Source organism: Oryctolagus cuniculus, chromosome 5, assembly GCF_051225735.1.
Source record: "Oryctolagus cuniculus isolate XC-2025 breed Fujian yellow rabbit chromosome 5, ASM5122573v1, whole genome shotgun sequence".
In the NCBI taxonomy this organism is placed as follows: Eukaryota; Metazoa; Chordata; class Mammalia; order Lagomorpha; family Leporidae; genus Oryctolagus; species Oryctolagus cuniculus.
The window spans coordinates 59,117,537-59,140,856 of record NC_142871.1 but is presented as its reverse complement, the minus strand read 5'-3'; the positions used below and the strand labels follow the sequence as shown (position 1 = coordinate 59,140,856).

At 39.2% G+C, this 23,320-nt stretch overlaps 1 long non-coding RNA gene across 2 annotated transcripts in view; it reads left to right on the top strand.

Moving 5' to 3' along the window:
• LOC108177459 (uncharacterized) overlaps window positions 1-22,900 on the top strand; it is a 31,699-nt gene extending 8,799 nt beyond the window's left edge. Inside the window, exons 1-3 of one of the 2 annotated variants that reach the window (XR_011388581.2) lie at window positions 12,274-12,435; window positions 16,407-16,459; window positions 22,665-22,900. This is a non-coding gene — a long non-coding RNA (uncharacterized LOC108177459). Of the gene's footprint in view, window positions 1-12,273; window positions 12,436-16,406; window positions 16,460-22,664 lie in introns of those variants that run through there. The other variant, XR_016234538.1, reaches the window with a different exon arrangement.
• Window positions 22,901-23,320: the final 420 nt, after the last annotated feature.

Below are 23,320 nucleotides of genomic sequence, written 5' to 3'. Positions count from 1 at the left end.
AGTTGGAGATAATTGAGATGATGAAGAATTTAGTTTTGGACAAGTTTTTATTTGAGATGCTTGTTAGATCAGATACTTATACCGCATTCCTTACTTTAAAGAAATATCTATCTTTAAATCATCATAGGGGTCAGCACTGTGGCTCAGTAGATTAAAGCTACTGTCTGCAGTGCTGGCATCCCATATGGGTGCCGGTTCAAGTCCTGGCTGCTCCACTTCCAATCCAGCTCTCTTCTATGGCCTGGGAAAGCAGTAGAAGATGACCCCAGTGCTTGAGCCCCTGCACCCATGTGGGAGACCCAGAAGAAGCTCCCGGATCCTGGCTTCGGATCCGTGCAGCTCTGGCCATTGCAGACACTTGGGGAGTGAACCAACAGTTGGAAGACTTTCTCTCTCTCTCTCTGCCTCTGCTTTTCAAATAAATAAATCTTTTTAAAAAACATCATTTATATCCATAATATGAGTACAATGCATACATGCTTCTATTTTGTACTGAGATTATAATGTGTAGGACACTGTAGATAATGGTATAGAACATCCTTATAGTCCAGTCATGGAGATTTATAACACAATTCCTGTGCTTACAATTCAAGTAACTAAAAGCCCAAGATAAGCCTAAGTTCATAACAATGGAGAATTAACAGAGGAATCCCCTTGAGATCAATGAGAACATAATGTATGTCCATGCGTGTACAGGAGCAAAATGTGGGAAGATAGACTCAGGAGATGTTTGGGGAAAGGAATTTCCAGCAAATGGAATAGCACAGGCATCATCATAGGAATAGGAAAACATACTCACATCCAGGCAAAGACAAATTGTCATATTTGGTAAGCTTTGCACAGAATTGGTTGGGTGACAATGGGAGATAAGATAGTGCAGATGGGTATGGCCTGACTGTTTTTTAATTTACTTGGGGGGAGAGAAAGGGAGGTGAGAATGAATCATAGAGAAGTTAGGAAAGATCATCAGATAACAATGAGGATGCAGTGGTGTGGAGAGAGGCTGGAGGCTAGTGGGCCAACTGGGGGGATTGCTGCATTAATCATCTAGACCTCAAGTGACGAAAACAGAATAATGTTAGGAACTGTCACCCTGTCATCCAAACACAACTCTCCATCCCAGGGAGTAATCCAGGTGTAGCACAGATATCTCAGTTTGTAACGTCACTGTTTCCTTGAAACAGATGAATTTAAGCTTGAATGGAGCCAGCCAATGGGAGGATAGGCCAGGAAAGAGAGTGTTCAGTAGGTTTTTTTTTTTTTTTTTTTTAAGATTTATTTGAAAAACAGAGTTTACAGAGAGGGGTAGAGACAGAAAGAGAGGTCTTTCACCCACTGGTTCATTCCTCAATGGCTGCAGTAACTGGTGCTGGGCCAAGCTGAAGCAAAGAGCCAAGAGCTTCCTCCAGGTCTCCCATATGGGTGCAGGGGCCCAAGCACTTGGGCCATCCTCCACTGCACTCCCGGGCCATAGCAGAGAGCTGGCCTGGAAGAGGGGCAACCGGGACAGAATCTGGCGCCCTGACTGGGACTAGAACCCGGTGTGCTGGCGCCGCTAGGCGGAGGATTAGCCTGTTGAGCCGTGGCGCTGGCTTCTTCCTTTCTTTCTGACATTTGCTTTCTTCTTCTTGGTCACTTGTGTTCCTAAAAATCTCACATTGATTTTAATTATATTTACCTCAAGCTAATTGCTTAAAATATTTCATTTATTTAATAAAAAGATAACAATTTCCATTAAACCAGCTCCCAAGGCCACTTTTCTTTTGAGTAGTTATTAAACATTGTGTGTGTATAAAAATGAGTAATTGTGATGATATATGGCATTGTACTGTGTGCAGTTTCTTACTAGGAGAGCAAGCCATAGAACATGGGTTATTCCCTTTAAGCCAGCCAATTTTTTTCCATGGCAATTGCTAGTCTTGTACCTATGCTGACATTACTAGCATTACCGACCCTGGTGATGCTGATGACTCTAATAGACAAATAGGAGACAGATTTTAGTAACTACTTATATTTCCCTTGGATTTATTATTCTTCTTCCATGTGGTCTCTGTGCTAACACCTCATTGCTTTGGTTTGGGAAATTTAGATCAAGCCTAATCAATGTAATCCCATCCCATCCTGAAACATAATTATTGGTTTAGCAATACTATCCAATCAACTGGAAGAAGAGATTTGGTAGGGTCTTCTGGAAAATGTGATTCTCATACTTTGGAGAGAGCTTCCAGAGATAAACAACTTTTCACCTTTGTATGTGGAAGAAAGACTTAGTCACTCTTGGAGTCTTTGACAATCCTAAAAAATGCTACCTTTTGGAGAAAGTGACACCAAAGAAGGCAAAATGGAGAAAAAGAAAAAAATGGGTCCTGAAAGACGTTATTTAGTGATAGAATCTAAATTTTCCAATTTCATAATATGAGAAATAATTTTATTGCCAAGTTGAGCTAGATTTTCTGTAGTGAAAATCAAAAGGACCCAGCGAGCCTTAAAAATGATTATCAAAGATGTACAACACATAGAAACAGAGAAAGATAACCAGCGTCATGAAAGACTGTGAAGACAAAAAGCTTCCCAATAACAGTACAAAGGAGAGCCAAAGCAAACAATATGAATATCTATGGAAAAAAATGGCAAGAGCAAATCATTACTTGTCAATAATAATCTTGAATGCAAATTGATGAAACTCTCCAATTAAAAGAAACAAACTGGCTGAATGGATTAAAAAACAGAACTACAAGAAACACACCTCATTGACAAAAATACAGAGACTGAAAGTGAAGTGATAGAAAAGATATTCCATGTAAATGGAAATCAAAAGCGAGCAGGAATAGCTATCTTAATATTAGAAACAATAAACTTTAAGACGAAAACTGCTAAAAGGGACTAAGACGGGTATTATGTAATGATTAAGGGATTAACTCAGTAGGAAGATGTGACTACAGTAAATATATGCACCCAATTACAGGGTGCCTAGCTATTTAAAGCAAATGTTAATGGATCTAAAGGGAGACATAAGTTCCAATACAATAATAATGGGAGACTTCAATCCTTCATTTTAATCAATGAACTGATCAAGTAGGCACAAACATCAATAAAGAGCAGAACTAATATATGCTTCAACCAAATGGATCTAATTGATATCTACAGAACATTTCATCCCACAACTGCAGAATACACATTGTTTTCATCAGTGCATGGAGCATTCTATAGGATAGACCACATGCTAGGCTATAAAACAAGTTTCAACAAATTAAAAAAAAAAACCCTGAAATATTATGCATCTTTTCTGACCACAATGGAATGAAGCTGGAAATTAGGAACATAAGAAACTCTGGAAAATATACAAGCAGGTGAAGACAGAACAACATGCTCCTGAGTGGATCATAGAAAAAAATCACAGGGAAATTAAAAAATTCCTTGAAACAAATGAAGGTGGTAACACGATGTATTTATGGGATACTGCAAAAGCAGTGTTGAGGGGAAAGTTTATAGCAATCAGTGCCTACACCAAAAAATTTGAAAGATACCAAATAAATGATCTAACAGTATATTTCAAGGACCTAGAAAAACAAGAACAAATCAAACCCCAATTTAATAGGATAAAAGAAATAATAAAAATTAGAGAATATATAAACAAAATTGAATTAAAGAAAAACAGACAAAACATCAGTGAAATGAAAAGCTGACTTTTTTTTTTTTTTTGGAAAAAAGAAACAAAATTGACAAACCATTGCCCCAACTAAACAAAAGAAAAAAAGGATACACAGCAGACTCATAGGATGGCAGATGTCCTCAGCACTCTGGCCTCAGAATCAGCCCTTTAGGCATGCAGATCCAGTTGAAAAGCCCATGAGAGTATTTCAGGCATTGAAAGCCAAGACACTCTGAGGGGGAAAAAAAAACCCAAATGAAAGATCTCCGTGAGTGAGATCCCAGTGGAAAGAACGGGTCATCAAAGAAAGAGGTACCTTTCTCTGAAGGGAGGAGAGAACTTCCACTTTGACCATGGCCTTGTCTAAATGTGATCAGAGTCGGTGAACTCAGGGGGCTTCCATAGCCTTGGCAGCTCATGACAAGAGCCTAGGGTGATTACTGAGGCCATAAACAAGAGTGTCAATTTGTTAAGTCAACAACAGGAGTCACTGTGCACTTACTCCTCATGTAGGATCTCTGTCCTTAGTGTGCTGTACATTGTGATTTAATGCTATAGCTAGTGCTCAAACAGTATTTTTCACTTTGCTTCTGTGTGGGAGCAAACTGTTGAAATCTTTATTTAATGTATGCTAAACTGATCTTCTGTATATAAAGAGAATTGAAAATGAATCTTGATGTGAATGGAAGGGGAGAGGGAGTGGGAAAGGGGAGGGTTGAGGGTGGGAGGGACGTTATTGGGGGGAAGCCATTGTAATCCATAAGCTGTACATTGGAAATTTATATTCATTAAATAAAAGTTAAAAAAAAAATTAAAAAAATAGTTACAAAAAGACTTAAATATCTTGGAATAAATTTAACCAGGGATCTGAAAGATTTGTACAATGAAAATTACAAATCCTTAAGGAAAGAAGTAAAAGAAGACACACACACAAAATGGAAAAATAGGGGTCGGTGCTGTGTCATAGTGGCAAGCTGCCGGCTGCACTGCCAGCATCCCATATAGGCTCTGGTTTGAGACCCGGTGGCTCCACTTCTAATCCAGCTCCCTGCTGCAGAAGGAGCTCTCTCCTGGCTCCTAGCTTTGGATCAGCCCAGATCTGGCCATTGTGGCCATTTGGGGAGTGAACTAGCAGATGGAAAACCTCTCTCTGACTCTGCCACTCAGTACTCTCGAATGCTGCCTTTCAAATAAATAAATAAATCAAAAAATGGAAAAATATTCCACGGTCATGGACTGAAAAAATTAATATAATTAAAATGGTCATACTGTCCAAAGCAATTTATAGATTCAGTGTGATCCCAACCAAAATATCAAGGACATTCTTGGATCTAGAAAAAAATTATCCTAAAATTCATAAGGAAACACAAAAGACCCTGAATAACTAATGCACTCTTAAACAACAAAAACAAAGCCAGAGGCATAACAATACCAGAGTTGAAGACATGCTATAGGACAGTTATAATCAAAACAGCCTGGGACTGGCACAAAAATAGACACTAGAGAAATGGAATGGAATAGAAACTCCAGAAATTAATCCACACACACACAACCAACTAGTCTTTGACAAATATGTTAAAAGCACACCCTGGAGAAACAACAGTCTTCAACAAATGGTGTTTAATCTCCACATGCAGAACTATGAAACAAGACCCCTGTTTTACACCTTATCAAAAAACCAATTTGGAATGGATAAAGGATCTAAATGTATGACCTGATACCATCAAATTACTAGAGGAAAAATTAGGGAAACTCTGCAAGACATCGGCATAGGCAAAATTTTTGGAAAAAACCCCAGAAGCACAGGCAATAAAACAAAAATAGACAAATGGGATTACATCAAGATTGCTGCACTGAAAAGAAAACACTCAACAAAGTGAAGAGACAACCAAGAGAATGGGAGAAAATATTTACAAAGTATGGATCTGATAAGGGATTAATACTTGGGATATATAAGGAATTCAAAAAACTCACAAACAACAAAATAAACTATAGTTAAGAAATGAGCAAAGGACATGAACAGGTATTTTTCAAAGGATGAAATACAAATGGCCAACAGATAGATGAAAAAATGTTCAGGAGTACTAGCCATCAGAGAAATGCAAATCAAATCTACAATGTGGTGGCTGGCACTGTGGCATATTAGCTTAGTGCCCTGACCTAAAGTGCCGGCATCCCATATGGGTGCCGGTTCTAGTCTCAGCTGCTCCTCTTCTGATTCAGCTCTCTGCTATGGCCTGGGAAAGCAGTAGAAGATGGCCCAAGTCCTTGGGCCCCTGTACCCACGTGGGAGACCTGGAAGAAGCTCCTGGCTCCTGGCTTCAGATCGGCTCAGCTCCAGCCATTGTGGCCATCTGGGGAGTGAACCAGCAGATGGAAGACCTCTCTTTCTGTCTCTACCTCTCTCTGTAACTCTGTCTTTCAAATAAATAATAAAAAAATAAAATAAAAAATAAAATAAAATAAAAAAACTACATTGTGGTTTCACCTCATCCAAGCTAGAATGGCTGTCATCCAAAAGTCAAAAAATAATAAGTGCTGGTAGGATGTAGAGATAAAGGTACCCTAATACAGTGTTGGTGGGCACATCATTGTGGAATACAATATGGACACTCCTCAGAAATCTGAAAATTGATCTACAGTATGACCCAGCTCTCCTATTCCTGGGAATTTACCCAAAGGAAATGAAACCAGCATATGAAAGTTATTTGTATTCCCATGTTTATAAGAACTTAATTCACAATAGCTAAGATCTAGAAACATTCCCTTTCCAGATGTCCATCAGCTGATGACTGGATGAAGAAAATGTGATACACACACACACACACATACACACAGACACACACACTGTGGAATGCTACTCAGCCTTAAAAAGCAATGAAATACTAGGCTGGCGCTGCAGCTCACTAGGCTAATCCTCCGCCTGTGGCGCCGGCACCCTGGGTTCTAGTCCCGGTCGGGGCGCTGGATTCTGTCCTGGTTGCTCCTCTTCCAGTCCAGCTCTCTGCTGTGGCCCTGGGAAGGCAGTGGAGGATGACCCAAGTGCTTGGGCCCTGCACCTGCATAGGAAACCAGGAGGAGGCACCTGGCTCCTGGCTTTGGATTGGTGCAGTGCGCCGGCCATGGCGGCCACTTGGGTGGTGAACCAACAGAAAAGGAAGACCTTTCTCTCTCTCTCTCTCTCTCTCTCTCTCTCTCTCACTGTCTGACTCTGCCTGTCAAAAAAAAAAAAAAAAAAAAAAAAAAAAAGAATGAAATCCTGTCTTTGCAACAAAATGGATGCAATTAGAGACCATTATGCTTAGTGAAATGAGTCAGTCCCAAAAAGACAAATATCATATTTTCTCTGATATATTGTGGTTAATATAGAATACAAAAATATTAAAAGAAGGAAACTGACATCTTATGGTTTAATAATTGTTTATTGCCCTTGTCTATAAACAGTAGTCTTTCTACTTTTTATTTACTGAACATTATAATTAGTTGTTCATTAAGCCTTTGATTGTAAAATAAATTGAAAGTGTGGGTTCTAGTCCCGGTTGGGGCACCGGATTCTGTCCCGGTTGCTCCTCTTCCAGTCCAGCTCTCTGCTGTGGCCCAGGAGTGCAGTGGAGGATGGCCCAGGTCCTTGGGCCCTGCATCCACATGGGAGACCACGGGAAGCACCTGGCTCCTGGCTTTGGATCTAGGTGGTGCGCTGGCCACAGCGCGCTGGCCACAGCGCGCTGGTCGCAGCGGCCATTGAGGGGTGAACCAATGGAAAAAAGGAAGACCTTTCTCTCTGTCTCTCTTTCTCTCACTGTCCACTCTGCCTGTCAAAAAAAAAAAAATTAAAGGAAAAAATAAAAGAAAGGAAGGAGTGAGATAGAGGGAGTGAGGGAAGTATGGTTATCTTCTTAGAACTGTGTCTATGAAATACATGAAATTTGTTCTCTTTATGTTAATAAAACATTTTAAAAATGTATAAGAAAATAAAAATCATCTGTAAGTCTATCAAAAGCAATAGTAAGAATTTGAGTAACACATGGTTTTGAAAGACTATAATGAGTAAATCAAAGAGAAACAGAAGGAGGTGATTTACTGAGAGGGAATGTTCTTCCGCAAGAGCAAGTGGTTAGGAAAGCAAAACAAATGTATAGAATATATTGGTTTTTCATAAGTTCACCAATCTGTAGACATGTATTAAAAGATAAGTTAGATGTAGTTGTTAAAAGCCCAGTCTATGGTTTCAGAAGGTTTATGTCCACAATTCTAATTCTCACCTGTGGGGTTTGGGGCTGTTATTCTCAAAGCCTTAGTCGTCGTATCTACAAAGCAGTGCGTACTTGCATCAGAGCGTTTTTGTGAGAGTAAAATGAGATCTCCTCTGTAAATCATCCAGAATAATACCTGACATGTAATGAGCACTCAGTAAACTTTAGCTACTTTTACTAATAATATTAGCAATACTACTGTCGTTAGATGACAACTATGTTCCAGAGACGGTTAGAAGACACAGGGGTAGGTTGATGATTATAAATTTAACAGAAGCCTCTATTCTCTGAAGTGTAATGCAGTAAGTACCCTTCAGTTTTCTTTTAGTCATTTTAGTATTCAGAAGCTATGACTTAACAATTACAGGTGACATTATTCACATGGTATTTCATATATATTACCATTTCTCATGTTGATGGCTAATCAGCTATTGCATAGTTATGGTCTCATTATGGATATAAGATAACATCTAGTTTTTTAAATAAAAGATTTATTTATTTAATTGAAAGGCAGAGAGAGAGAGAGAGAGAGAGAGAGAGAGAGAGAGTTTGTGCCCTGGCTTCTCCATTTCTGATCCAGCTCCCTGCTAATGGCCTGAGGAAAGCAGTGGAGGATAACCCAAGTGCTTGGGGCCCTGCTACCCGTATGTGAGATCTGGAGGAAGCTCCTGGCTCCTGGCTTCAGCCTGGCCCAACCAGGGGAGTGAACCAGTGGAAGGATTATCTCTCTGTCTCTCCCTCTCTCTTTGTGAGACTGACTTTCAAATAAATAAATCAATCCTTATTAAAGAGGGAGAGAGAGAGAGAGAGAGAGAGAGAGAGAGAGAGAAATATCTTCCATTGGTAGTTCACTTTCCAAATGTCCACAATAGATAGATCTAGGCCAGAACAAAGATTTGAGCTAGGAATTCCATCCTGATCTTCCACATGTGTGGCAGGGGCCCAAGTACTTGGGCCGTTTTCTGCTGCCTTCCCAGGTTCATTGGCAAGAAATTGGATTGGAAGCAGAGCAGCCAGGACTTGAACCAGAACTCTGATATGGGATTCTGGTGTCACAAGCCATGGCTTAACCTGCTGTTCCACAATAACAGCCTCAACGTCTAGACCTTGATCAGAGTTCTCATCTTAATTCTTAGCACCATCCAGATAATTCAAGGTCCCAACCATTCTGTCCTTACTTGACTATTTTAATCCAATGTGATTTTAGTATGAATCTTGTCCTCAATTTACTGAATTCTCTATTTGAATTTCCATTTTTAGACATAGACATACTAAAACTTCCTAGTCTTTTCCAGGGGACTAGACCATAATTTAGAGAACACCTCCTGTCTGATATTCTCAGGCACTCAGATTCAGATGCTACATGGCATTTTACATTGGCGATAGTTTCCATTATTCTGAGTGTATATAGTTATGTCACTTACATTGTCCCACTACTCTTCCTGACAACTCTGGGGTGAGCATCATCATGGAACTTGAAGTTGAGAGACATGGAATGGAATCATTTGTGAGTTGTAGAACATGACCTGGAGGCTGATCAAGTTCTCAGTCAGTGTGATTTTTTTTTCCCACCATTTCTCCTGACTCCTGCCTGAAGTCATCAATTTTTGGCATTTTTGATTTTACAACCGAAATTAAGTGACAACTGAGGATCAAGGATGTAAAGGGAGAGTGATGTTCAGTATTCTTATCCATCAGTTCTTTTTCTTTTTTTAAAGATTTATTTACTTATTTGAAATCCTGTTACACAGAGAGAGAAGGAGAGGCAGAGAGACAGAGATAAAGAGAGAGACAGAGAGAGAGAGAAAGTCTTCCATCTGTTGGTTCACTCCCCAGTTGGCCGCAATGGCCGGATCTGCGCAGATTGGAAGCCAGGAGCCAGGAGCTTTCTCTGCTTTCTCCCATGCAGGTGCAGGAGACCATGGACTTGGACCATCTTCTACTGCTTTCCCAGGCCATAGCAGAGAGCTGGATTGGAAGTGGAGCAGCCGGGTCTCAAACCAGTGCCCATATGTGATACAGGCACTGCAGGCAGAGGCTTTACCCATTGTGCCACAGTGCTGGCTCCATCCATCAGTCTTAAGAACCAATTCAATTATTATCACTTTTAAATGAATATATATTGAAAAAAACCCAAAAAATCAATCATAAGAAATTGATTTTGGAATAGGAGAGAAGAAACGCATAATTAGAAGGAGGAACATCTGATCTCTAGACAACTGAATGGAAGTGAAGATTTGTTTTCCATCTTTTTTTTTTAATTTATTTTTTTTTAACTTTTATTTAATGAATATAAATTTCCAAAGTACGACTTATGGATTACAATGGCTTCCCCCCCATACCGTCCCTCCCACCCACACCCCTCCCCTTTCCCACTCCCTCTCCCCTTCCATTCACATCAAGATTCATTTTCGATTATCTTAATATACAGAATTAACTGAGATGTCTGCACACAGGGAATTTAAAGATTGAGCTTGTCATGACTCAGTCTTATAGGAAAGAGACCCTCTGGGGGAAAATAATGATGTACCCATGACCTTGAAAGAAGCATTTTCTACAGACAGCCTCTAAATGTGGGCCTATGCATTTCTACCATAGCCTTTGGAGAGGTCTGAAGGTGGTTTTGGCTTATGATGGTTTGACTTCTGATTTAAGGCATTACTATAGTGTGAGAGTGTTATGCATTAGGTGGAAAGTGTGGTTTGAATTTTGATGTTCCCTACACCAGTGATGAATGTTGAGCCATATGTGGTTTGATATGCTCTCATGGTGCTGGACACGGCCAAGCCACACGTGATGCTAGTTCACCGTGTGATTATGAGGGTAAGCAGTTGGCACTCCTCAGCCATCTGCCTGACGTAGGATATTCGGTAGTTTGGACACACTGAAAGTATTTCTGACTTATGATATTTTCAACTTAGGATGGATTTATCTGGATGCAACCCCACTGGAAGTCAAGGAGCATCTGTAGTGTGATATTTAATCTGGTGTTAAGATAGGTATTGATGAACAGTTTCATGGAGGATTTGGGGCAAAGTGCAGGGACTGGGGATTGGAAGCTTAATGCTGTCATCCCAGCACTGTCCCTTGCTAACCACAGCCTTGAGCTAGTCTGTTAAGTTCCTCCATCTTCCCTTTTACCCTCTGTACAGTAAAAATGATACAAGATAAGCACACAGTCTCATTCAGCCTCAAAGCTTTGATGCTGTCACAGAGGACCTATTTCCAGGCTCCTGTTCTGGCCTTACCAGGAGCAGACGGATAGTTTAGACAATGACACATATATGGCTATTCCATGGCTTTCCTTGCCGGGTTCATTGAGCCCAGGGTCTGGTAGTTCCTGCCTGAAGCTATAGTTTAGGTGCCTGAAGAAAGCCTGTGGACAGTTCATGCAACAAATCAAATGAAACAAAGGGGAGACAAATATGAGTTATTGCTTCAAACTCTGCCAGATTTGGAACTGTGGGCCAGAAAAAAAAGTAACGCTGCTTGAGACCACAAAAGGAAAAGAATTTGGAAATATCTCTCCTGTCCCTGATTCACCCTTCTATCAAACCGCCCTTTGCAGGCCCTGTGGTACATGTCTCTGAGAACAATAGGCCATCAAGTCTTGTAGTGTGAGAGATGAAAAAACACCAGGCAAGCTATGCAGGACCCTGCAGCAGGAAACCATGACTCTACTAGCAGAACAGGGTAGTTGGATTCAGCCAATGCAGAGCCATTCAGAAACATTGTTATAGTACTTCAATGAAGTTGAATTCCATTTCCTTCATTTTAACCTTTTTTTTTTAAATGCAAGCCATTTTATTCTTGCTATTAGGAGGACCTTAAGGATATATTTAAAAATGGCAAAAACAAAAGAATGAACTATGATAAAATGTGGGGTTCACAAGCCCAAGACACAAACCTGGCTGACCTGTGTAGAACAGGGAGTGTCTGTCCGTCTGAAGGAAGCTGAGGACCATGGTGGATTAGCATAGATATAACTTGAGCTGTGGACTCCTTGTTTGCTCACACATTTCATACAACCTACTTCTTAGACCAAGTAGAACTCATTATTTAGTGGAAAAATGTTCTTATTGGCCCCCTCTGAAATAGCTAAGACCTAGACCTTGAAGCAGTTTTGAGTGGCATCATTGGCTAAAGTAGGACGTGGGCAAACTTAACCTTTCCGGTCTATGTGTGGCATAGTCATGAGGACAAACCATAAAAAGAAAAGATACATAAAAATAAACAAAAAGCCAAAAGTCAGGAGCATTAAAACACAAAGAAATCACACGGAGATCAGAACATTGTCTGCCTTCTGTCTGCCCATTCCCACCCCTTTTAATAACTTAAGCAGTCACTTTTGATTTCTTGTTGGAGTAGTAGACAATACTGGACGCTGCAGTCCACACTCCACCCTGACAACTCCATTATTGCATCATGGCTGGACATCAGAAATAGCAGGGGAAAAGCCAGTAGGATCTTGGCAGAAGGCACGATATCAACAGTGTATCCAACAGCTGCTGCAGCAGGCTGGTTGAGTGGGTGAGTCTATTTCAGAAACTGCCAGGACTTTTTAGCCTTAATTAGGCACTACATTAAAGGGGGGCTGAGATGCTTGCTTACACGGAAGTGGTAAGTCAGAATCCACATGGGGATTCTGGAAACCTCCAGACCATTGGATTTCATGTTTTATTGAGCCAGTGGGTGCTATCTCCACAACTGGTGCAAACTCTCCACCCACTTCCCTCGACAATGGCATTAACATAGTCATGCTTTTTTGGAAAAAAAAAGTGGACCAATCCATTGGTATATCCCTCACTTGAGTCCATCAGTCAGTCTAATGGCCAATTTATTGGTCATCAATGGAAGAGTCAGTCTCTCACTTTACTGCTACTTTCCTAAACTCAAAATTTTCCACATTAGTTGACAAGTGCCAGATTCTCATTCTGTCATTTATTGTATGAAACACTTTTTACCTCTCTGTACTCATCACCATCTCCCCTTAACATCTGTTCCATTCTCCACCCATTCTTCTTTGCTTCTGTTGCAGCACACAGGCTGTAAGGCACTGTCCCAAACTGTCAAAGAATTATTCCACAGCCTCTTGGTTTTAACCTTATTAGGGCCCTCACCATGCCTAGAAGTCCAGTCATTCATTTTTTGCACATTTTTGAGACTGTTTTACTGGACAAATATTATAAGTCACTAACTGTGTTTTTTGGCAACTCTTAACATAACCTTCGTAAAGTGGATAGGAGAGTTGGCTTACATGTTCTCCAGTGTCTCCCCAGCTCTTTAAACAAAGTCCATGTTCTGAAGCTTTTCAGCCTTCCTCAAATGTCAGCCCTTCACCACTGCTCTCATTCTCACAGGTGACATTGGCCCCTACTTTGTTGAGGAGCGTGCTCAGCTCCCCCTTCCTATAACTTCATCATTCATTACTGTCTTCTAAAAAGAGGAGCTTGGCCCTTGCTACAGTTAAGCACACTCTTTGTTCCATTTTTCCTTGTGGCTTAAATTTTTTACTGACATACTGTCCATCTTCTTTGAAAACTTTTTCAGTGTTTCCCATTTTACATGTATCTGTATTCACTCCCTTTGCCTCCAAAGGAGCTTAGACCACCTTACCTCTTAGAAAGGTGACATTCCCTCTATTCTGCTATTTCGTAAGCTATCGAGCTATCTTTTATATTCTCTTCATAGTTGATAAAATTATTGTGCCTCACTGTTCTTTTCTCTGCACTCCCTCAATTCCTAACCCTTTCCATAAGGTTTAGGTTCTCATCATAATGCCACATGCTCTCCGGAAGGTCCCCACTCACTTCAAATCACTACATTCATGATCTTATTTAAGGTCTTAGTCTTTTTTAACCTCTGGGTGGCATTTATTCCTCCTCAAGACACCTTCTTTTGATTTCTACAGAAACATAGTTCTGTATTCTCTACATATCTTTCTCAGGATGATTCCCTAAATACAGGAAGACATTCTGCCTTTAGCAGTCTCTCCTCTCTTCAGAATTTCCTTTGTAATATGACCTACTGCCCTGACTTTTATTACTGATTCTGTATATGACTGTAAAACCTGCATCTCTGGTCAGAACCTCAAAATAAGCTCTACACTTGAATTTCCAGTGACTGGAGTGTTATATTCCTCAAAAGATCTTTCCATCAACCTCAGTGTGCTTGGAATGGAGCTCATCCTTTACCACACCTGCAACCATCTTCATGCTTGCTTTCTTGTTAACAGACTCAACATTCTTCCAGTTATCTAGGTTCACATGACAGCATAATTTTTAAAGTATTTATTTACTTGAGAGGCAGAGCTACAAAGAGAGGGAGAAACAGAGAGAAAGGTCCTCCAACCACTGGTTGACTCCTCAAATGGCCGCAATGGCTAGAGCTGGGCTGATCTGAAGCCAGGATCCAGGAGCCAGGAACTTCTTCTGAGTCTCCCACTAGGGTACAGGGGTCCAAGCACCTGGGCCACTCTCTACTGCTCTCTCAGGCTATCAGCAGAGTGCAGGATTGGAAGAGGAGCAGCCAGGACATGAACTAGAGAGTACATGGAATGCTGGCACCACAGGCAGAGGCCCAGCCTACTGTGCCACAGCGCTAGCCCCTCCAGGATAATTTTTACTATTATCTTTTTGTTGAACTTCATTTATCATCCATTGCCAAGTCAATAGACTCTATTAAAGCAACATTTCACAAACCAGCATCTTATGGAACAATGGATTAAACAGTCAAAATATTTTAACTGCAGTCATTCTCAGAATTTTGCGTTGTGAATCTCTAATTAGAACAGGTTCTCTGCATTTCTTTACTTATTAGACCAAAAGATAATTTTTTCTTCAAGAGAAATCTGTTGAAGTTTCTCAGAAAGTAAAGGAATGCATTTTGGCAAATGCATGCATACAAAAATGTCATTTTCTAATAAAAGCATTTTGATGTATTATTTTACTGAGTTTGTTCGAAGTGAACTATATGAAAGAGCCAAATATGGTGAGAGCCATGCAAAAGAGTGGTGGACTTGTTCCCTGGCACTGTCTCTGATGCTGGAAAGTCAATATCTGTGCAGTTTATTGCCAGAAATTTCCATAATAGGCGTGAAAATAATCACAGATGCATGAATATTTGGAAATGGGATATAACAACTTCATACTTACTATTACCATGGCTCAACATTCTTTTCAGTGATCATCAGCTGTCTCACTCCATCTCTAATTTGATCACAAAATATGTGTCTTTTAAGTGGTCTTTATTCATTTCCATTGAAATTACTATTTCCATATATCACCAAGTAGAAAAACTATGCTTCAAGATTATTCAAATGTACTGATACATTTGGATTTTACAAAAAGCTAACTATAAACTAGCACAGATGAACAAATGCATTGTACTTCCTCTTTGGTCTTAGAACAGACTTTGGTTATATCCACCCCAGCCTCTATGTAGCTTTAAAATTATGGCCTAGAAACCATATTCACTGCTACTATAGAATTTTTTTACATTTCTTTTTCACATGAAAGAATATTTCTAGACTATATGAAATCAAAATGTATGGAATGATGGGAAATAAGTATTTCTTTGTATGTGTTTCTCTTAAAAAAATCCCAAAACCTAAAAATTAAAGAAACAAACGAAAGGAAACAGATTTTATGGGATGACTATAAAATGTTATAAGTGTCACACTCTCCTTACCAGTTCTTATGTCCTAATGTATGGGGAGTGTGTTCATGGAAGGTGGATGTTCTACCTGGAATGCAAGCAACTGGAAACTCCTACACCGGCATAGACAATAGGAAAAATTTAGGGTCTCCCATGACACCAGACCCAGATACAGAAATTTAGGATGTGAGGGCTCCAGCTCTGCTCTTCTGAGGGTCTCTTAGTTCTTCTTTCCTTTATATGTTGGCTCCATTCTTAGGCTCAGAGCAAAATGGCTTTTGCAGTTCCACATCTCGTGGCTGTCTTTGTTATTATCTAGAAGCAGAGAAGGCTACAGCCTCAGGCAGATTGCCCCTCAGACTTCTCTGGCCAAGTGGGCTCACATACTTATTACTTTCTAATCAATGGAAATAGATCAATTACAATTTATAAATATCAACAGATCAAACAATAATCTATAAATGGCAAGACATAAAGGACAAAACAACAGATCAATGGCTTAGATCAATCAAGACTTAGAAGAGTGGTTGAAGTCATTATCCTTTGAATCACTTTAAGTAATTTGTAATCTGCCAGCAAGAAGAGAGGGTTGAATGCACTGATGATGTATGATACAGTTACAAACCACGCCAAAACTTAGTGTTTCAAGCAGTACCATTTATTTAGTTCATGATTCTGGAGTCAGAAAATTATACTGGGCTCATCCAGATGATTCTTAGAAAATGTTTGGTCTCCTACATAAGTCTGAAGTTAGCTGTGGGTCAATCAATGGTTCTGTTTTTGGGAGTAGGCTGGCTGTCAGCCAGGAAACTTGGTTCTCCAACAAAATTCCTTTCATTTTCCAGAAGACTTGCCTGGATCTCTTCACATGGTGGAGGCAGAGTCCAAGAACAAAAGGGTAAGACCCTATCCTATAGGCAAAGGCCAGTTCAGCCTCTGATTGTATCAAATTTGCTAATGTCCCACAACAAAATCTGTAGTCTTCAGAGATTCAAGATAGGAAAACATTTTTCAGTTCTTGAAGGAAGTAGACAAGTTTCTGGCCATATTTGCAACATAGCGTTTGCCATTCACTACTTTGGTAAAGGTTACTGGAAGAATAAATATATTGCTTTCTTTCTTTATTTTACCCACTTCAGAACAATGCTACTTCATATATTAGTTTAAGGAAAACTTAGAATATCTTTAGATATATAATATTTGAGTTTTTCTTTTTAATTATTAATCTGTCTTAGAACCTGGCATGATATGATTATAATATCTGCTGAAATATTTGCTAGGATGGGTCAACTCCTTGGCCCTTTGCCTATTGAAAGACTCAGAAACCTTGGCATTCTTTTCTAAAGATTTCTAGACGGAGATCAACATGTTTCAAGGTAATCTTAATTCTTTAGGATAATACTTTGTGGTGTGTGAAAGTTGAAGGTATGTGATAACAACTAACTCTGTGAGGTGACTGTTTTATTCTGTAGTTGCGAACACTGAAAGATGTAAAAGATGATTTAGCGTGGTGCTCAGCCATATAGCAATCAAATATCTGAATTGAAATAGAACCTGAATCGTAGTCTCAGTCCTCTGTTGAACCATCTGAAATAGATGGAATTTGACCATTTAATGAACTTTCTCATCTAAAACACAACTAAGAATGAGAAAGTGAACAAAAGAGGCCTCTAATCCTTAAAAGTTAAGTTATAAAGTTTGTGAAATCCACTTGACTTGGAAACGAACCTCTTCAAACTATTTCTCAGAGCCCATTTACTCACATGTCGCACACAATTTTAACAAGTCTGGTTAGTGATTTCCAAACCTATCATGGATGAGAACAGCATTTCAAAGGGGAAATTAAACACATCTGTGAGGTAAGGTACAGTTATATCTGATAATGTAGCAGGAAGGAGAAGGGAGGGCATTTAAAAAATTAAATTCAGATATTAAAAAATCTGTGCAGCATTTGGATTCTTTCTTTTTTATAATATGAAACATTCTCTTTATTTTTATTTACATATCTCTCTCCAAAGAAATGATGACAAAAGCACCTAAAATGAAAAAAAGAAACATGAATGTACAATATTTGTTTTGACAATTTTAGAATAAAAATCTATGAAATTATGATGATGACTAGAAACTTAGCCAAATAGTTGCAACAATTTGAGGTAAATACTTTTTTCATTAAAAAATAAGCACACAATCTGAAGCACAGTAAGAAAAGTGAGCTTTGCAGATTTACTGTTCCTATGCCCCTTTCACTAGCTCCATGGTAGACCTGAAATCCAACAACCTCATAACTACAGTACCTGTGAAAGTGAGGAGCCTAAGCAGCCACACAAGGGGAAGGAAGAGCTTAGAAATCCCCCAAATCCTGTCCCCCAGAAATTTTCACTCTTTGGAATGTTTGGCAGATTGTGTAAAGTTCTATCCTTAGATGGTCTTTGTTTGATACTGCTCAGTTCCCTCTGTGTGTACATCTCTATCTTTAAGCATTAAAGAAAATCTGTGGCAATTGTTTAACATCACAGCTGCCTGAGGCAGCTACACCAGTTTGGGCTAACAAGCAGCTGAAAAATAAATATAGTCTAAGAAGAATATGGGAGAATGAGATGCCAAGAAATGACTTTGTAAACCCTTACATGTTTTTGAGAATCTAGAGGGCCACTAAAATGTGCAAGCCTGTGCACATGCTCAGGAAAGAGCTGAGAAGGCATTGATCTCTCTCCTCTGTTGATTTAGAGGCTCTCTCTCTGTGTGTGTTTTCAAAGATTTATTTTATTTATTTGAAAGACAGAGTTCCAGAGAGAGGTGGAGACAGAGATAGATAGATGTAGAGAGAGAAGAGGTCTTCCATCAGCTAGTTCACTCCCCAAATGGCCACTTCAGCTGGAGCTGAGCAGATCCAAAGCCAGGAGCCAGGAACCTTCTCTGGGTCTCCCACATGCGTGCATGAGCCAAAAGACTTGGGCCATCTTCTACTGCTTTCCCAGGATATAGCAGAGAGCTGTATAGGAAGTGGAGCAGCCGGGACAAGAACTAGTGTCCATTTAGGGGATGCCGGTGCTGAAGGCCAGGGCATTCATCCACTGTGCAACAGTACTGGCCCCAAGAGGCTCTGTGCTTAACAGGAAGTGAAGACTAAGATAGAGTTGTAATCTTCCTGCTGTTTGTTGGAAAATGTGTCACTGAACACACAAAAATTCTCTTGGCAAGGTTGAGAAACTTACTGGCTCAAAAGAGTTAAGGAAATCTCTGCAAAAACAATTCTGTGACCACTCAACTAATCAATCAGAGAATTCAGTGGACCAAAGTGACGAAGAATCAGTGCAGAATAGTCACTAAACACATTATAGAAAACTGAAATCCTGAGTGAAGGCAGAGATTTTAGATAAAACTTACAGAGTTGTCATATCACTCAAATGTTGTTCATTATATCTGGTTTCCAATAAACAAAACTACAAGATATGCAAAGTAACATAGGCCCTTACCCAGGGGAAAAATAGTCAACAGAAATTATTCTTGAGGAAAGTCTAAATATTAGAGCTTATAAAGATGTTAAATCACATATTGTAAATATGTAAAAAGAGCTAATTGTGACAAATATTTGTGTCAGTAGGGGGATGGGTGGGGGATATATGGGAACTCATATTACTGCCTCACAAATTTTGTTTTGTAAATTTGAGAGTAATAAAAAAAAAGCAGAAAAAATCTTTCCAAAAATTACATGATTTGAATAAAAATACAGCATCAACAGATATAAAATAACAATAAGGAGGCAGAAATAATAAAGGAATCAATTAGAAATTTTGAAATTGAAAAGTGTAATACTTGAAAAATTCACTAGAAGAGCTCAAGAGTTGGCAGAATAAAGAATCAGTGAACTTGAAGATTGGTCAGCTGAAATTATTTGGTATAAAAGACACTGAGAAAATAATGAAGAAAAATAACCAGAGGCTCAGTGATATTAGGACACTCTCAAGCAATACTAAAATATACTTAATGGGAGTTCCGGAAAAAGAGGAGAGAGTGAAAGGGACAAAAAGAACATTGGATAAGTTAAGAACTAAAACTAGGCAAAAAAAATCTTATGTCCTTAAGTCAAAAGAGTTAATGTTGTTAAGATGGGGCTCCTCAAATTGATCTATATATTCATAGTAACTTGATTAAAACCCCAAATTAACTTTTCTGCAGAAGTTACAGTCTAATACTTAATTTCATGTTTTAATGCTCGGGGCACAGAACATAATGAACATGGTTTTCTAAGTATTGATTTATAAAGCTGGTTTAACTTCTTCATTTTTGAAAGACAGTTTTACTGGATGTAGAGTACTTGATTGATAATCCTTTGCTTTAATCACTTTAAGTCATTTTACCACCTTCAAGTCTGCGCTATTTCTGATGAAAATTCAATGTCAATATTATTGAGGGTAACTTCAAGTGATGAATCCTTTTTCTCTGGCTACTTTCAAAAGCATCTCTTTTTCTTTAGTTTTGACAGTTTGGTTGTGATGTGTTTAGCTGTTTTCTTTCCTGAAGATGAAAGCAGTTCTCTGTAATTAACTGGCAGAAAGAGGGTACTGCTGTAATTGTGGTTCACACAGCACACAGATAAAGTCTGTAAGGCAGTATCTGCTGTGTAATGTATCTGATTGTCCACTTCAATTACCAGAATTTCATTATACATATGTCAGTGTCCCTCACAACACTCCCCTAGCTCAGAGATTAGCAAGAACAACACTAGGAAAAGCTCCTTGCACTTGGAGATCATAAAACAAATAATTTATTGAAGATGGCTGAGCCTGCTCTCGATGAAAATAACTTTAAACAGTTTATTGAACAGAGAACTTAATCATAACACATAAACCGCAACACACAAATCTTGCCTAATATGATTCTAATGCAAACTTTGAACCTTTTCACTTCAGATTAGCAAAGCCCTTGATGATCTGTTTGGTGTTATACTGTAAAGTGGATGTCTTCATACTCTTTGGCCCAGCTGTTCAACTCCTAGGTGTATTATCAGGGGAAACTCTGTACATGCACAGCAGGGCATATGCACATATTGTGCTGTTTGCAACAAGGAAAATACAAACAATCTAACTATCCTGCCAGTGGGTGAATGAACTGTGTAACATTTAGATAAAGGAAGATTACAATCTAAATGAGTGGAATAATTTTAGCAATTTATTTTTCTCAAATTTTAACCTATTTATTTGAGAGAAAGAGAGAGAGAGAGAGAGAGAGAGAGATAATTCCCATCTGTTGGGTCACATTCCAAATGCCAATAATGGTTGTGCTTGATCTGATGTTAGGAGATAGGAACTCAATTCAGGTTTCCAATGTGGGGGGCAGGAAACCAATTACTTGGACCATCACTGCTGCCTCACAGGATATACAGCAGAAGGAAGCTAGAATCCAGAGCTGGAGACCAGGACTGAACTCAGGTACTTTCCTGTGGGACACAGGTGAGCATGCAAGTTAACTGCTAGGCTCTACTCCTGCCCCCAAAATGCAATATTAACTTAAAAATATCAATTCCCAACAATAATACCAACAGCATTATATCCATTTTCCAAAATTAAAGACAATAAAAATTTTTGAATGCATATAGATAAAATAACAGGATTCTTGATAATGAAAGCAAGAAGATTATCAGCCCTGCATTCAGGATAATGTTGCTTTGGGGATGCGGGTTGGCGAGGGAATGAGGAAGAACCATATGGATACATGTAGGTTATCTACTAAGTTCTAGCTTCTTCTGGGGGGTAGGTGAGAGAGGTAGTTTCATAAGGCCATATTAAACTATTTTAAAATATCCATATAAATAAAATCAGAACATATAAAAGGACTTCAAAGTTTCATGGACAGTGGAATTAAAAGATAAAATAAGAACTATGAAATTTATTTCTCAACCTAAGTTCCTCCAAGTTCAGGATATTTTGTAGATGATGATGCCAGCCTTTTAGTCCATCCCTGAAGAACAGAGGGCCCTGGGAATTTAACCAGGCCACTGCAGTCATTTTTGCATTATTAACTGAAAAAAAAAAAAAAAGAGTAGCCTTAAAGATCGGAAATATTAGGAAACAAAAAGAAGGCAGAAGCAACAGAGCCAACACTGTAAAGTGGATGCCCAGTGATTTCTCATGGACATTATTGCAAAACTGCCCTTGTGTGATATCAACAATGAGCAAAAAGATTGTCATGATGGAGAAAGACTTTCTGGTGAGCTTTCCTGAGCACTTCTCTGCTGAAGACTGAGTTTCTCAAAACACTATCCAAACAAGCAGATGTCGTTTTTCTTTGGCTTTCATTAAAGCCAACAAGCAAAATGCTTGAGAGTTCTAAGAAATGGTTGCCAGGACCTCCTGGTGGCCATTACTTTGATTGTGCTTTGTCTTCAGGATTGTTCATTCATGTTTCATCTGTTGTCAGAGTTTTTCAAGAACTGCTTCCGGATTCTGATGCCACTTGTATAAAATTTCCATTGAAAGTTCCACTCTTGCTTACACTTGATATGGGCATAATAGTTTTGGCACCCATCGAACAAAAAGATGGCTTCACTTTAATTTTTCAGTCAGAAATGTGTTAGCTGAACCAGTTAAGAGACCTCTACGATGCTATGGTTTCTGCTTTTTAATTGTAGGTCTCCTTTAATTAAGGCACAAATATGATTGACTTTTTTTTCTCGCAAATGGGTATGGATGGAGGCAGGTGTTTGGCCTAGTAGTCAGGACATACATTAAGAAGTTCACATCCCATATTGGAAAGCCTGGGCTCAGTACCCACTTCTGTTCCTGATGCCAGGTTCCTGCTGATGCAAATCTTATAAAGTAGCAGTGATGGCTCAAGTTGGTTGTGTTCCTGCCGCCCACATGAGAGATCTGGACTGCATTTCTGGCTCCTGGTTTTGGCCTGGCACAGCTCCAGATATTGCACAAGTTCTGTCTCTCTCCATTTCTCTGACTCTAAAATCAATCAATCAATCAATCAATCGATATTTTAAAAAATTTTGATTGGGGCTGATGCTGTGGTGTAGGAGGTAAAGTCATCACGTGTAGTGCCAGGTTCGAGTCCTAGCTCCTCCACTTCTGATCCAGCTCTCTGTTATGGCGTAGGAAAACAAAGGAAGATGGCCCAAGTCCTTGGGCCCCTGCACCTCCATGGGAGACCCGGAAGAAGCTTCAAGCTCCTGGCTTTGGATTGGTGCAGCTCTGGCCATTGCAGCCATTTGGGGAGTGAACCAGCGATGGAAGACCTCTCTCTCTCTCTCTCTCTCTCTCCCTGCCTGCCTCTGCCTCTGCCTCTCTGTAACTCTGTCTTTCAAATAAATAAATAAATCTTTAAAAAAAAAGTTGATGTGGATGAATTGCCACTGTGGACACTTCAACATTTTCTTATTCTTTCTTAAAGTTGGTTATCCATTTGTAAACTAATGATTTCTTTGGGGAATTTCTCCACAAACTTTTTCTGATCTATCAATGACTTCACCATTGTTCCACCCAAGCATCATCATTAATTTTATGTTTGTTCTTGCATCAGTTTTAGCAGAATTTATGTTATTGTGGTGGGGATTCTTTTCAAATTGATGTTCTATTCTTCTTATTGCCTTAAACTAGATTCTGTTTAGACATGCCTCAGCACATTAGTATAAGTTTATTTTGGTACTTTTTTTTTTTTTTAAGCAGTGGATAGTTTTTTACATAATATGTATTTTCCATGAAATTTTGAAGATGGCTCATACATGTATCAGTGATTAGAGCACGTCATGAAA